This window comes from Pantherophis guttatus, chromosome 5 (assembly GCF_059756535.1).
Source record: "Pantherophis guttatus breed Tessera chromosome 5, ASM5975653v1, whole genome shotgun sequence".
Classification (NCBI taxonomy): Eukaryota; Metazoa; Chordata; class Lepidosauria; order Squamata; family Colubridae; genus Pantherophis; species Pantherophis guttatus.
The window spans coordinates 56883317-56896345 of NC_142067.1; the positions used below are offsets into that span (position 1 = coordinate 56883317).

Below are 13029 nucleotides of genomic sequence, written 5' to 3' on the forward strand. Positions count from 1 at the left end.
CTATGTATACCCAGATATAGTATCAAAATGTGGTAACGATGGATTTACTATTAGTAGGAAGATTATGTAGCAAGAGATATCAGCCTCTCTTCTGGTGGCAAATGCATAAATAATACTATTCTTTCTTATCTGCTGAGCTTGTGCTCTTTTCGGATCTTTTGAAAGGACCTGGGTAACCTTTGCCAAAGGCTAAACATTTCACTTAGTCATTCAAAATATTGCATAGCCCACCTATTTTCTCTTGACCCTATCTATTTCCTTTGATCTTTTCAATGTCTTGAATTTAGTTATTGGCATCTCCACTGGACTGTATACCTTTCTGGGCTCCCCCCAATGTAAGTCATCTTTCATTACTGAGATACTGTAGAAACCAAAGTTGTTATTCTTCACTATAACAGGAAACATGTTGAAAATAACAACAAAAAAGTGCTAATTGCAGATGGAAAACAATGTGGTGAAAAAGATTGTGGAGAACATTGGAAGGACTATATTAGCTTTTCAAATAGAGGGCCATAAATGGAAAAACAGAAGGAAGAACCAGAAGAAAAAAATTAAAACAAGTTTATTACGGCCTTTATTCAAGCTTACCCTAAAGATATAAAGCTAATTATTAATACTTATCTCTCTCTATAATTAAACTAAAGCAAGTCTAATTTTGTTCTAGCTGGTAAAATATACATTTGGGATTATCTGATGAGATAGTAATGAACACAGTTTAAATTATATACATTTATACTTAGTGGAAATATACACTGCTCAAAATAATAAAGGGAACACAAGCAGAAGACATCCGAGATCTGAATGAATGAAATAGCCTTATTAAATACTTTGTTCTTTACATACAGTAGTTTATACACTGCTCAAACAACTAAAGGGAATACAAAACTACTGTATGTAACGAACAAAGTATTTAATAAGGCTATTTCATTCATTCAGATCTCGGATGTCTTCTGCTTGTGTTCCCTTTATTTTTTTGAGCAGTATATATTTAAGATGGTGTAATAAGTAGCAAATATATTTGGGATGTTTAGTACAAACAAAATGGCAGTTGATGATTCATTATGATTAATCAATTGGCCAAAGGTGGAACTGAAATTATTGCAAAGTTCTTCCTGGTCATTATTTGAAGGGAACATTTTCTTGGTATCCAGAGCTATAGGCTGAACTATGAAATAATAATTTAAAAAATTTCCAGAAGAAAGCAGTAGTGAATCACTTCTATCATACTTCCAAGAAAATTGCATCAATCCAGACACCAGACACCACACATCTAGTAGAGACACCTCTACTAGAAAGGCTCTTGTTTTTTTATATATATATATTTTAAAAAATTACTTCTGATTTAGTCATGCTAAATAAAAAAACCAAATCCTAAATGAACTAATATTGGTGAATCTTTTGTGTCTGTTTCAGGTTACAACAATATTTTTGAGATATAGCAAACTTCCAGCTTCTAAAACCAAATCAAATTCAGCAAGACCAGATGTTATATCCAATAGTGGTCATTCAAGAAGAGCCCAGAATTCTGTCTTTCATTTCCCAGAATAATTTCTGTGATATTTTAATATTTGTTTCAAAATATCTTCTTTAGTATTTGAATTGTGTTTTTATTCTAATCAATTTAATTTGAATCATTGATTTAATTTGATTATAAGTTATCTGTACAAGTCTATACCGCCACCAAATTTTCTGATCTAAATTACATTTTTTAAGATAGTGAGCCAATTGTGAAAGTCCATTTGATTTAGATTTCATCCAATCTTCTTCAAATCTGAACTCACTTTTTGAACAACATTATTTATTAGTACTTCAATCACAACTGATCTTTTCTTCATCTTTTGGTAAGGTGAATGTGAGTAAATTTCTGAATCAGAAATTGTTTTGATTCAAGTTATTTCTTCAATTTATACTTGTACTGATTACAAAGATCTTGAGGCCTGAAAAAAATCAAAGGCACTTGAAAAAGTACTCCTGTCATGGCAGGATTTGGACTAGAAGACCTCCAAGGCCTCTTCCAGGCCTATGATTCTATGACTCAGATACATGAAACGTATATAGCTAGTTCCTGCTAGCTGCATGTTTAAAACAACATATAGGATGATGCCTAAATGGCAGTAAGAACCAAGAGTAGAACAAGCATTAGGAATATCAACAAGAGAAATGCAACCAATTATAGCAAAGCTTAACTGTGAAGATAGCAAACAGAAACTACAAGATAACTTGTGAGAAATGACCATGTCCCAGTCATATGGAAAATTACCACTGGGCTAAAAGAGCGAGGCTGAAGTTCCAAACTTTCCACGAATATTTGGTGGGCGTGGCCAACTCGACCTCACTCACTTTCATCAGTCACATGACAGCCCCCGAGCCACGCCTACCCAGCTGGTGATTAGGGCAGAGAACCGGTTGCTAAAAAACAATGGGAACCACAAAATCCTCCCTCTTTGTCTCCCCCTCTCTCTTTGTATCTCTCTATGTCTCTCTCTCTCCCCCCTCGGTATCTCTCTATGTGTCTCTCTCTCCTGCTCTCTCTGTATGTCTATGTCTTTCTCTCTCCCCCTCTCTCTGTATCTCTCTCTGTCTCTCTCTCTCCCCCCTCGGTATCTCTCTATGTGTCTCTCTCTCTCCCCCTCTGTATCTCTCTATGTGTCTCTCTCTCCCCCTCTCTCTGTATCTCTCTATGTCTCTCTCTCCCCCGTATCTCTCTATGTCTCTCTCCCCCCCTCTGTATCTCTCTATGTGTGTCTCTCTCTCCCCCTCTCTCTGTATCTCTATGTCTCTCTCTCCCCCCTCTCTCTGTATCTTTCTCTGTCTCTCTCTTCCCCCCTCTCTCTCTGTATCTCTGTATATGTCTCTCTCTTCCCCCCCGTCTCTCTGTATTTCTCTATGTCTCTCTCTCCCTCTCTCTCTGTTTATCTCTGTCTCTGGCCCAGCCTCTTCTGCACCCCCCGCCATCACCCTTACCTTTTCAGGCCAAGCCTTCACAGCTCTCCGCACCACAGCAGAAACTCGGGGGCCCCCTCTGTCCTCCCTACACAGATGTTCTCTGGGGGCTCGACGGGGAGACACATAGCAGGGAAGGTAAGGGAAGGGAGGGAGGGAGGGAGGGGGTGCAGCAGGGGTTCGAGGCTGGTTTGGGGCTTCCCGCCCGAAAGAAGAAAGTGGCAAAGCCAGGATTCACGCACACCCACTGGACCCCTGCTGCACAGTTCTCCTCCCCTGCCTGCCAAAGGTAGTGGAATGATTAAATCCCCCGTTCTTCCAGGCGAAATGAAGGAGGGCCGGCCATCCTCCCTCCTGCCCGTTTCTGCCCCACGAAGCCTCCCCGGAGCCCCTTTTCTGCCAGAGGCTGAAATTTTCGTGTAGGCTCTGTGAACTGCCAGAGCGCCCACCTGGTAATCAAAGGCGGCACTGGTCAAAGGCGACCCCGAGGCTCCAGTTGCCTCCATCTCTTGCTCACTGACCGGATTCGCATAGCGCCGGTTAGCAGCTGGTCTTTATGACCTCGGGGCCTGTGGTAGCACTGGGCCAGGCGTGATTCGGGCCAGGTGAGGGATGGAGGGTTCCCGCTCGGCAGATCCAGGCAGCCTCGTTGTCAGGTGTTCTTTGGAGGGAGCCCTGAGAGCGGCTGGCAAAGGGGATGGGCAGCAGCGGTGAGCAAGGCTAGTGGCTGGGGGAGCGGGAGGTCAGAGCCAGGCTTGGGTGGGCGCTGCCCAGCCCTAGAAGCGCCAGGTGTGAGGGCTTCCTGGCGGGGAGCCGGCTGCCTACCTGCCGAGCCTGGTGGCAGGATATGGCCCTCGGGCATCTCTGCCTTCCAAATGCGCAGTTTCTTGGAAGCAATATGGAGAGTCTAAATAAAAGGAGCAGAAATCTGTTGAGCATAATCAGGGCTGGGAGGCTGCCATGTTGGTTTTACGTCCAGCAGATGGTGCTGTTTTTCAATGTTTGTCAATGTCTTTCAATGTTTTCCAATGTTTTTCATGTTTTTACCTGTCACAGGTGTGACATGTATATAATATAGGTATATAAAAACATGCCCAGAGTCGAATGAAACGTTGTGTCAAAATTTGAAAGCAATCGGTGAAGAACTTTTGGAGATGTGCAGTTATGTACAAACGAACATTTACATTTTTATTTATCTAGATTTTTAAGCTAAATGGGGACAAAACCAGAGGAAAATTAAGAATAATTAGTAGTATGCTAAAAAAGATGGAAAAATGCAACTTATGACTTTTTAAAATCATGTTTTAATACCTTTCACATATATGTTTCATGCATATATTGCTGAAAAGACGAGCTGTGTATGACATTTTTCTAGATTTTACAGTGATAGCAAAGCTTAACAATAAGGGCGTGGAGCTGAGATTGTCAGAAATGCTTAGCCAGGCTGCAGTAAACAAATAGGTCTTCAGAATACTTTAAATATGGAAAATTACTGAAGCCGTATGAAAGTATCCATACTTCTTCAATATGTCCCCATCCAAATATTTTGGCAGGATAACTGAATTTCCTGATACATGATTTATTGAATAAGTGATGTCTACTATATCTCACCTCCTGCAAGAAAAGCTACAAGACATTAGATAAACAGCAGATAATATGTCATGCCGTTGACATGTCCATCTTGTTTCCATTTCCATTCCATTCAAATTATTTTTGATTCCAGGTTCCATTTTGTTATAATTATCTGAAGGAGAGGAACAAGCAAGAAATCTGTTAAGCTGTTGCATATCTATCTATCTATCTATCATCTATCTATCTATCTATCTATCTATCTATCTATCGATCGATCGATCGATCGATCGATCGATCTATCATCTATCTGTCTGTCTGTCTATCTAATCTGTTGTCTATCTCATTTCAGAATGGCTCTGGGTGGCTTACAGTTTATGCTGTTTCTTTGAAAAAAGAATGAAGCTACTTCTATGTACTTCTTCCATCTGCTTAAACATTTCAAGACAGACAAAGAGGATCCATGTCTAGTGAGCTGCATCAGCTCACTTAGCCTCGTGAAAACCAGGTGGCAGTAGCAGGAGATCACTCTAACAAAGTCTTTAATTGCACCCATTTTCATCCTTCTTGGTCTCCTCTCTTTGCAAATACTTTTTTTTTTTTGCAAGAAGGCTATAAATGTCCCATAGAAATGTATTACTTACCTGCGATAAAAACACCATTTTGCATTCGCGGGCCTGGTTCTGAAACAACATCCTTTTCTTAAACATGTTTGTCTGCTTATTCCAGGATATCCACAATCAACTCTACTTCTTGGAGGTACATTGCAATTCCCACCTAAGAAAAGTATAGAATTCAAGTATATAGAGATGGTTTAATTTGTATTTAGTACAAACTGATGTGGAACTATAAGTTAAAAAAAGCATGGGCAGGCAGTCATACCACTAAAATCTTCCAGGTGAAAATACTTTATAGGCGTATTCTAGAACTTGTGCAACCCAAGCCTAGAGCACTCTCCTCGAACCTAATGCCTCATCTGAATTGACACGCCTCAAGGGCATCAGGCTGGAGAAGGAATATTTAGGAATATTTAGACTTAAAGTTCAAATTAAACAATAATACAGCTAAAGCCACCATCACACACCCGGTCCCGATTCTACACATTTTTGGAGTGTGGTCCTCGACATCTGCTCTCTGAGACAGCTCTCGGTCAAATGAAGTTATGCTATTCTACCTTTTAAGCCCAAAGGAACTAATTCCCAAGTTGGCTTTAGGTTGTACTGTCATGAATGTTGAAATAACTAATCAGCAATTAGGATATTCAATGGGCCAAACCCCAAGTCCTCTGAGTTCCAGAAGTACCAATGTCACAAAGACTAATGTGACATAACTACCCTGCTTTCTTACTCTTCTATAAAGAATAACATTCAATCCTGTCACTACTGCTTTCTAGGCATATTTTTTCTCTGACTATAAGAGACAATATAGAGACAATTCATGTAGGCATATGGCTTTCAAATATTATGAAAGAGGAACATAATTGCAGAATGAGCTATTGAGGTCACCTTAATAGTCTCAAAGCTATAAAAACATCTAGAATTGCTGGCTGGCTTATGTGCTGGTCTAGGACTGTGCAATGGCTCAGTGGTTAAGATACTGGTTTGAGATCCAAGTGTCATGCAATGGGTTTCCAACCTTGCTCTAGCTCATACCAATCTAGCCATTTGAAAGCATGTAAATGCAAGCAGATAAATAGGTGCCACTTCAGTGGGGAGGTAGCAGCGCTCTGTGATGTCATGCTCGCCACATAACTGCAGAAACATCTTCGGACAGTGCTCGCTCATTGGTTCTTGATGAGCCCCACCCCTAGAGTCAGCAACACCTAGTGGGATAAAATCTGCAAGGACTCCTTTACCTTTACGTGGTGGTCTACGTGGTGGTGGTCTAGGTCTAAAGGGTATTCTAGCATCTGCCAGAGAGCTAAATCCGAATATCAGAGCAATGGCCAGGAACCAGAGCCATTTGCAGTTCATTTTGAATGTCAGTCTTCACTAAGAGTCAAGTTTATTGAAGAATTCAAGAGTATTGGTCTCTCTGTGTGTGATCCGATTCCTGCAAAGAAAGTTGCAAAATATTTAAGCACTTTTCTACTACTGGAACTCCAGAGGGAGGGAAGTGGTCTAATGCCCAAGTAGTTATTCTCAACAACACTTAAACACCTTAGAGTTAAAAGATTCCTCTATGTGTCCTCTAAATACACAAAGGAAACCATATGAAAATGTGCATATAAATAGGCTTTGGGATAATGTGGAAGTTGTGGTACGTAGTGTGATTGCAATGAAGGAAAAGAGAGGGAGGGAAGAGCTGAGGGGTGCATCTTCTATGATTTAAATACCAAACATAGTAATTGCAGATTAAATTTTGCAAAGTAAATTTTGATCTAAGTTCAGCTGTCTTAATAAAGTATTAATTTTGCAGTGCTTCATACTCTCCTAACTGTAACCTTTGTAAGATTTCTATTTAAAAACTCAGTTACGTTATTCTCTGTATGGTTGATGGAAGAACTAAGAAAGAGATGATTGTCAGTGCAGAGATCAGAGCTAAACAATGGACCTCCTAATTCATTAGGGAGACGATGAACAAGAAGAACATAGGATGACTGCAGAAGCACCAGAGCAAACCAATTTCTGAATTATACCCAAGAAAATTACTAGCACAAAAATACTAGTAAGTAAAAGTATACAAAAGTATTCAGCAAGGCCAAAGAATATACAAATTTTTCTTGGCACTTGAGCTTTCTTAATGGCAAGAATAAAAACTGGAAATAGAATAAAGTTCACAAGTATATAGTCTTTTAGGAATTCAAGACAAACATATATCTGAAAGGAAGAACCAATTTGTGTTACAAATATATGAAAAATTATGCCACGCATACATTAAATATTTGAACAACAACATCAGGTCCTCACAAATGTCATAACCTATTTAAGATACCCATGATAACTTATTTCTTGATATAAAACTGATTGAGTTGGATTAATCTGTTTCTGCCAATGCAAATCAATCAAATGTGTTATAAAATGCTCACCTAATTCATTGTTGGATTGCATATAACTTACCTCTCTTGATGTAGGTATTCAGAAATTCAGGGAGAGCTTCATACCCCAGAAGGAAGGTAGACATGCTCCTTTATATGGTTCAGAAAGCCCTCCTTCTTCCTGGTCTAGTTCCACAAATTGGCCCCAAAAAAGAGACATAGATTACCAAAAAGAAAATCATATGTAACAGTTTATTGCAACAATGTTTCTGTTGATATCTTACATAATTTCCAATATGTTTGTGGTCACAAGAACCCATTGTTCCCCTTATTTTGTTTCCCCCTGAACAATGCCTGAAAACTGCTCTTCACTTGCAGGTTCCTCAGGTGAGGAAGAACTAGCTGAAGAAATATGTTTGGAATTGCTTTCTCTAATTAGCTTTGCTTGTTTTAGTTTACATGGCAAATATTTTGAGTGCTTCTTGAGAAGGACTTGCTAAAATGCTACCAGTTCGGACCAGTTCGGCTGTACTTGTAGCGATGGCAGTGGGTGGTTCGGAGAACCGCTAGCGATGGCAGGGCGAGGCTCCGCCCATCCGTCCAGTCGTCATTACTTCCTGGTTTTAACCAGCAAGTAACCTGTTTTTTACCCTCTGCGCATGTGCAGAAGGGTTTGTGTATGTGCAGAGGGCCCGCGCACACACATGACGTGCACGCGTGCGCGGGGCATGTGCACTTCCGAGCTAGTAGGGAAGATAAGTAGATTTCACCCCTGGTCTTTATTTATCTCATCTTTTAAAGCAATGCTCTGTCTTGACAGCAAGAGGCGGGTTTCTAGAAATTCTGTACTTCATTCTTGCATAACTGCAAAATATTCAAACATATTACATAAATTGTCATTTTATCATTCATCCATTCTCTTTCTGTAGCTCTGGATGTGTCTATCACCATTTCACCTTTCAGGTTCTTCTTGTGGTAATTATTTTCCACAATCACATATATTCTAAGTGTTTCATTTACAAAATGAATATTTACAATAAGTAACTCTTACTACTACTTTATTAATACTTTGTATAAACAAATTGATCCAGACAATACACTGTTTATTAAGCATTTATGTATTTTAAAGAAGAAAAAATGTATAAATAAAGTTTTTTTTTTTAAAGGAAAGGCCACCCAATCACTTTTGAAGATCATATCTAGCTTTCTACCAGGTTTCTCTCTTTTATATGGCCCTGTAAGAACTGAAATTGAAGGGGATTTTTTGGATCATTCTCGTGACAGCAAAATCAGTCCTTTATCTTTTAAACTGTAACTTCTGGTCATACTGACGAGGCACTAGTTCATTCATTCCTACTGCAAGAACATTATCCAGTCTCCCTACCCTATCCTCCCTTCTTGGTACAAGGTGGGAAAACATTTGAGCTAGAGCATGTAAGATAGGGGGCACAATGAAGAGGCAGGATGTGGACAGTCTTTCAGCACCTTTATTTGGTACTCATGATCAGACAGACTCGCCGGCAGGCTGCTTGGGCTTCCTTTTTAAAGAGCTTCATCAACCTTGCCTGTCACTGACAGCAGTTTATTTTTCCCGCCACTAGTTAGACCAATCAGTGGCGGGTATGCAAATACCGTACTTCGTACATGCATACGTAACACCCCTCCCCTCCTAGAAACTTTTTACCCAATCAGCGTTGCTCTAAGCCACTTAGTCATGCAGGTAGGCGGGGCGCTTGAGGGTGTGCCCAGACCTGCGTGGTTCACCTGTTCCAGCTGCGGCGGCTTGTGCAGTCAGGTCCGCTGCTTCTCATGAGTCCTCAAAAGGAACCTCCTGGAACTTCTCCATGGGCGTGGTGGACTCTGCCCCAGCCGATTCTTCTCTAGTTCCCAGATCTCGTCGCTGGACTCTTGCTTCTTCAGATAAGTGTGCGTGCGCCTCCCTCAGTGGTAAGAATAGGGTCTCGGTGTTGATTGAAGATAGGGCTGGTTGTTCATTTTGACTGTTGTTTGGTGTTGCTTTGTATGCTCCTCGGGGTGGAGTATCGCTTGGTTCTCTGACTGGGCTGGGGTCTATTTGGGACAAGGGATCATCTAACTGCCTTAGCCTCGACTCTTTTACTCTACTCTGGAGTTGGTCTATGTGCCTCCTCTATACCCTTCCATCCTCAAGTTCAACTTGCTATGACTTGGTGCCGGTAATTGTAACTATCTTTGCCCAAAGCCAAGTGGGGTAGCCTGCATAGTTATGGGCATATACCAAGTCTCCCACCCCGAATGCTCTGGTCTGTATGGTTGACTCTAAAGGGGTATTTGGGTGATAGTGAGGGTGTAATCGATCTAACTGTGACCTAAGTTTCTATCCCATCAGTAACTCTGCTGGACTTCAATTTGTTATGTGCTGGGCTAAGAGAAATTGGTCTATTTTTTCTTGCCAATTCCCGGGGCCCATTTTGGTTAGGGCTTCTTTGGTTGATCGCACCATTTGTTCTGCTTGACCATTACTTGCCGGATTGAATACTATGACTAATGCATGCCTGATCCCTTGTCCCACTAGAAATGATTCAAATGGTTTTGCTGTAAACTGAGCCCTATTGTCTGAGACCAGGATGTACGGTAACCCATGGGTGGTGAAAATCCTTCACAGGGCTCTGATGGTTGCTTCTGAGGTTGAGGTGAGCATTGTAACTACCTCCAGCCACTTGGAGTATGCATCCACAACAATTAAGGTTTGTCCCTCCCCATCAGGTTTGCAAAATCGATATGTATTTTTGACCGTGTTCCCTTTGGATTCTTCCACTCCCTGATGAGTGCCCTGGGTGGTGCTGGCCTGGAGTCTTGGCATGGTGTGCAGGTAGCCATATCCTTGTCCATATCTGGCCACCATATATAGCTCCAGGCTAATGGACATTGTCATTCGGACAATGCCTGGGTGCCCCACATGCAATGTTTCCAATATTTGTTTCCTTAAGCAGTGAGGTACAATCACCCTATCCCCCCATTTTCCCTTGTGGCACCCCCTCAACACCCAGTTCAAAACTTGGGACAATGTTTTGTCTTTCGTCATATATTCTGCTATCTCGTTTGTGGTGACTGGGCTGGCTGCACTGATATCTATGAGCAGAATGTTTGTGATGGGGGCAGGGTCTTTGACGAACTCAGAAAGGGGACACCTGCTGAGTGCGTCTGCATTGGTGATGCTTTTCCCGGGCTGATGCGAGAGTCTATAGTCATATGCTGTCAGGACAATTGACCACCTAGCAATTCTCGGGGACATAAAGTTTGATGTTTGTTGATCCTCAACAATGATACCTAGGAGTAGCTTGTGATCATTAATGAGTTCAAAAGGCCTCCCATATAGATATTCATGGAAACGCTTTATTCCCGCCACAGCAGCCAATGCTTCCCTGTCCAAATAGCTGTAGTTCTTCTCTGCAGGTGACAGTGTATTAGAGGAGAATGCAACGGGGGCCTCAGTTCCATTCAGTAGCCAGTGGCTGAGGACAGCCCCAACTCCAAAAGGTGAAGCATCACATGTCAGCAAGAGGGGAAGAGTCTCGTTATATTGAATGAGGACGCTATCTGGTGACAACAGGTCCTTAACATCTGCAAACGCATGAGCTTCCTTGTGTCCCCAGGTCCATGTGGCCATCTTGCCTACCAGCCTATGTAAAGTTTCAGCAATGGTGGCCTTCTGTTTTAAAAAAATACTATAAAAGTTTAATAGCCCGAGGAATGCCTGGAATTCAGTTTTGTTCTTGGGGGTGGGGGCTTCTTTGATTGCTTTGACTTTACTGTTGTGGGGTGGGTCCCTGAACCATCAATTAAATAACCCAAGAATTCAATTCGTGGCATGCCTATTTTGCATTTCTCTTTTTTTGACTTTGAGGCCCCTTTTTTGGAACCACCCCAAAGTTTCTTTTAGCTGGCTGATCAGTTGTTCTTTGTTGTCTCTAAACATGAGGACATCATCAAAATACAGTACCACTCCCAGAATGTTCTGTAGGAGGCATTCCATCATGCTCTGGAATAACCCTGGTGCCATGTTTACCACAAATTGCAGACAGTGGCATTTAAATGTCCCACAGTACATCACAATGGTTTGCGCTTCCATGGTGGTGGCATCTACTGGCAGTTGCTGGTATGCCTGTGCTAAATCTAATTTAGCAAATATCTTTCCATTGCCTAGTGAGTGCAGCAGATGCTGTACGACTGGTACCAGGTAAGCGCTCTGTTGCAACGCTTTTTCAGGGTACATTTGTAGCCCGTGCAGATGCGGATTGACTCATCCGATTTAATTGGGGTGACTATTGAAGTCTCCCACTTGGTGTGGTCAACTGGTTCCAGTATACCTTGGGCAATTAGTTTCTCTAATTGCTCATCTATTTTAGGCCGGAGAGCAAAAGGAACCCTTCAGGGCTTGAGCCTGATCAGGGTAACATTGGGACCTAGGTTAAAAGATTTAGGTTTCCCTGTATACTTGTCTAGGCTTCCGTCAAAGATGTCCCCAAATTCTACGAGCAGTCTCTCAAACTTATTTCCTTGGACCTTGTGGATGCCAGTTACCCCTAAGCCCAGGGGTTTAAACCATTCGATACCCAGTAGACTAGGTCTGTTGTTTTTGACTACAGTCAATGGCAATTGTCCACAAAAGTTGTTGAATGCAACTTGCACTGCTGCTCTTCCCAGCACTGGGATGTTTTGTCCCTGAAAGTCATTCAAAGTGATCCTCTGTGGTTGGAGTTGTTTTTTCTCCATTGTGTGGATGAACTCTTGTAGTGTTTGCCAGGACACGATGCTGAAGAATGATCCCATGTCCAACTCCATGCTGCATGGTGATCTCTCGATGTTGAGGGTGAGGTTTGAGACACATCTGAGTGTCCCACTGTCATTTGTTTTATTTCTCTCGCTTCTGGTTATTGCTATTCCTGCCGTTTATTTCTTTGAAATCCTGGTCTTTGGTTGCTTTGCTTCCCTTGAGTAGCCAAATGCCTGAGTTGGTAGGGAATCAGTTGTGTAGCCCTGCAAGCCTCTGCTACATGTCCCTTCCACTGGCTTCACCGACAAATGGCTTCTTTAAACTACAGACTGCTCTGGCATGGAAACCCATACACCCAGCACACCTGGACTGCTTAGGGTCAGCCTCTTTGTAGCTTGCCCTTTTCTCAGTCTGGATGCGGTGCACTTCGTCTTCTCCACCAGACTCCCTCTCTGATTCTGGGTCCTCCAGTTGCTTCTCGGTTCTCCCTTGAGTGTGAGGGATGCTGCCTGACTTTCGGATATTGGCTGCAGAGTTATCGGATGATTCTGCAGCCCAGGCTTCTTCGACTACATCTTTGAGCGTGGCTCCCCTCCTGATTAGCAATTTTTTCTGCAAGCTTAGGTCCTTCATTCCTAAAATTATTCGGTCCTTAATCATCTCCTCAGGGTTTATGAACTCGCATTTGGACTCTCAGTCCTGGAGGAATTAGTTTGAGAATTTGCTTCTTTGGAAAAGCTATTCACACACCAAAGATTCCAGGCAAAAAACTCAGGAGCCTGGT

The 13029-nt window shown here is 42.0% G+C and overlaps 1 long non-coding RNA gene across 1 annotated transcript; it reads right to left on the reverse strand.

The window, feature by feature from the left end:
• Nucleotides 1–4224: 4224 nt before the first annotated feature.
• Nucleotides 4225–7639, reverse strand: LOC148113389 (uncharacterized). The gene is made up of 4 exons (XR_015734481.1): nucleotides 7572–7639; nucleotides 6368–6564; nucleotides 5157–5289; nucleotides 4225–4687 (listed from the first exon to the last, which is right to left on the reverse strand). It is a non-coding gene; the product is annotated as an uncharacterized LOC148113389 (long non-coding RNA).
• Between the last annotated feature and the right edge of the window lie 5390 nt (nucleotides 7640–13029).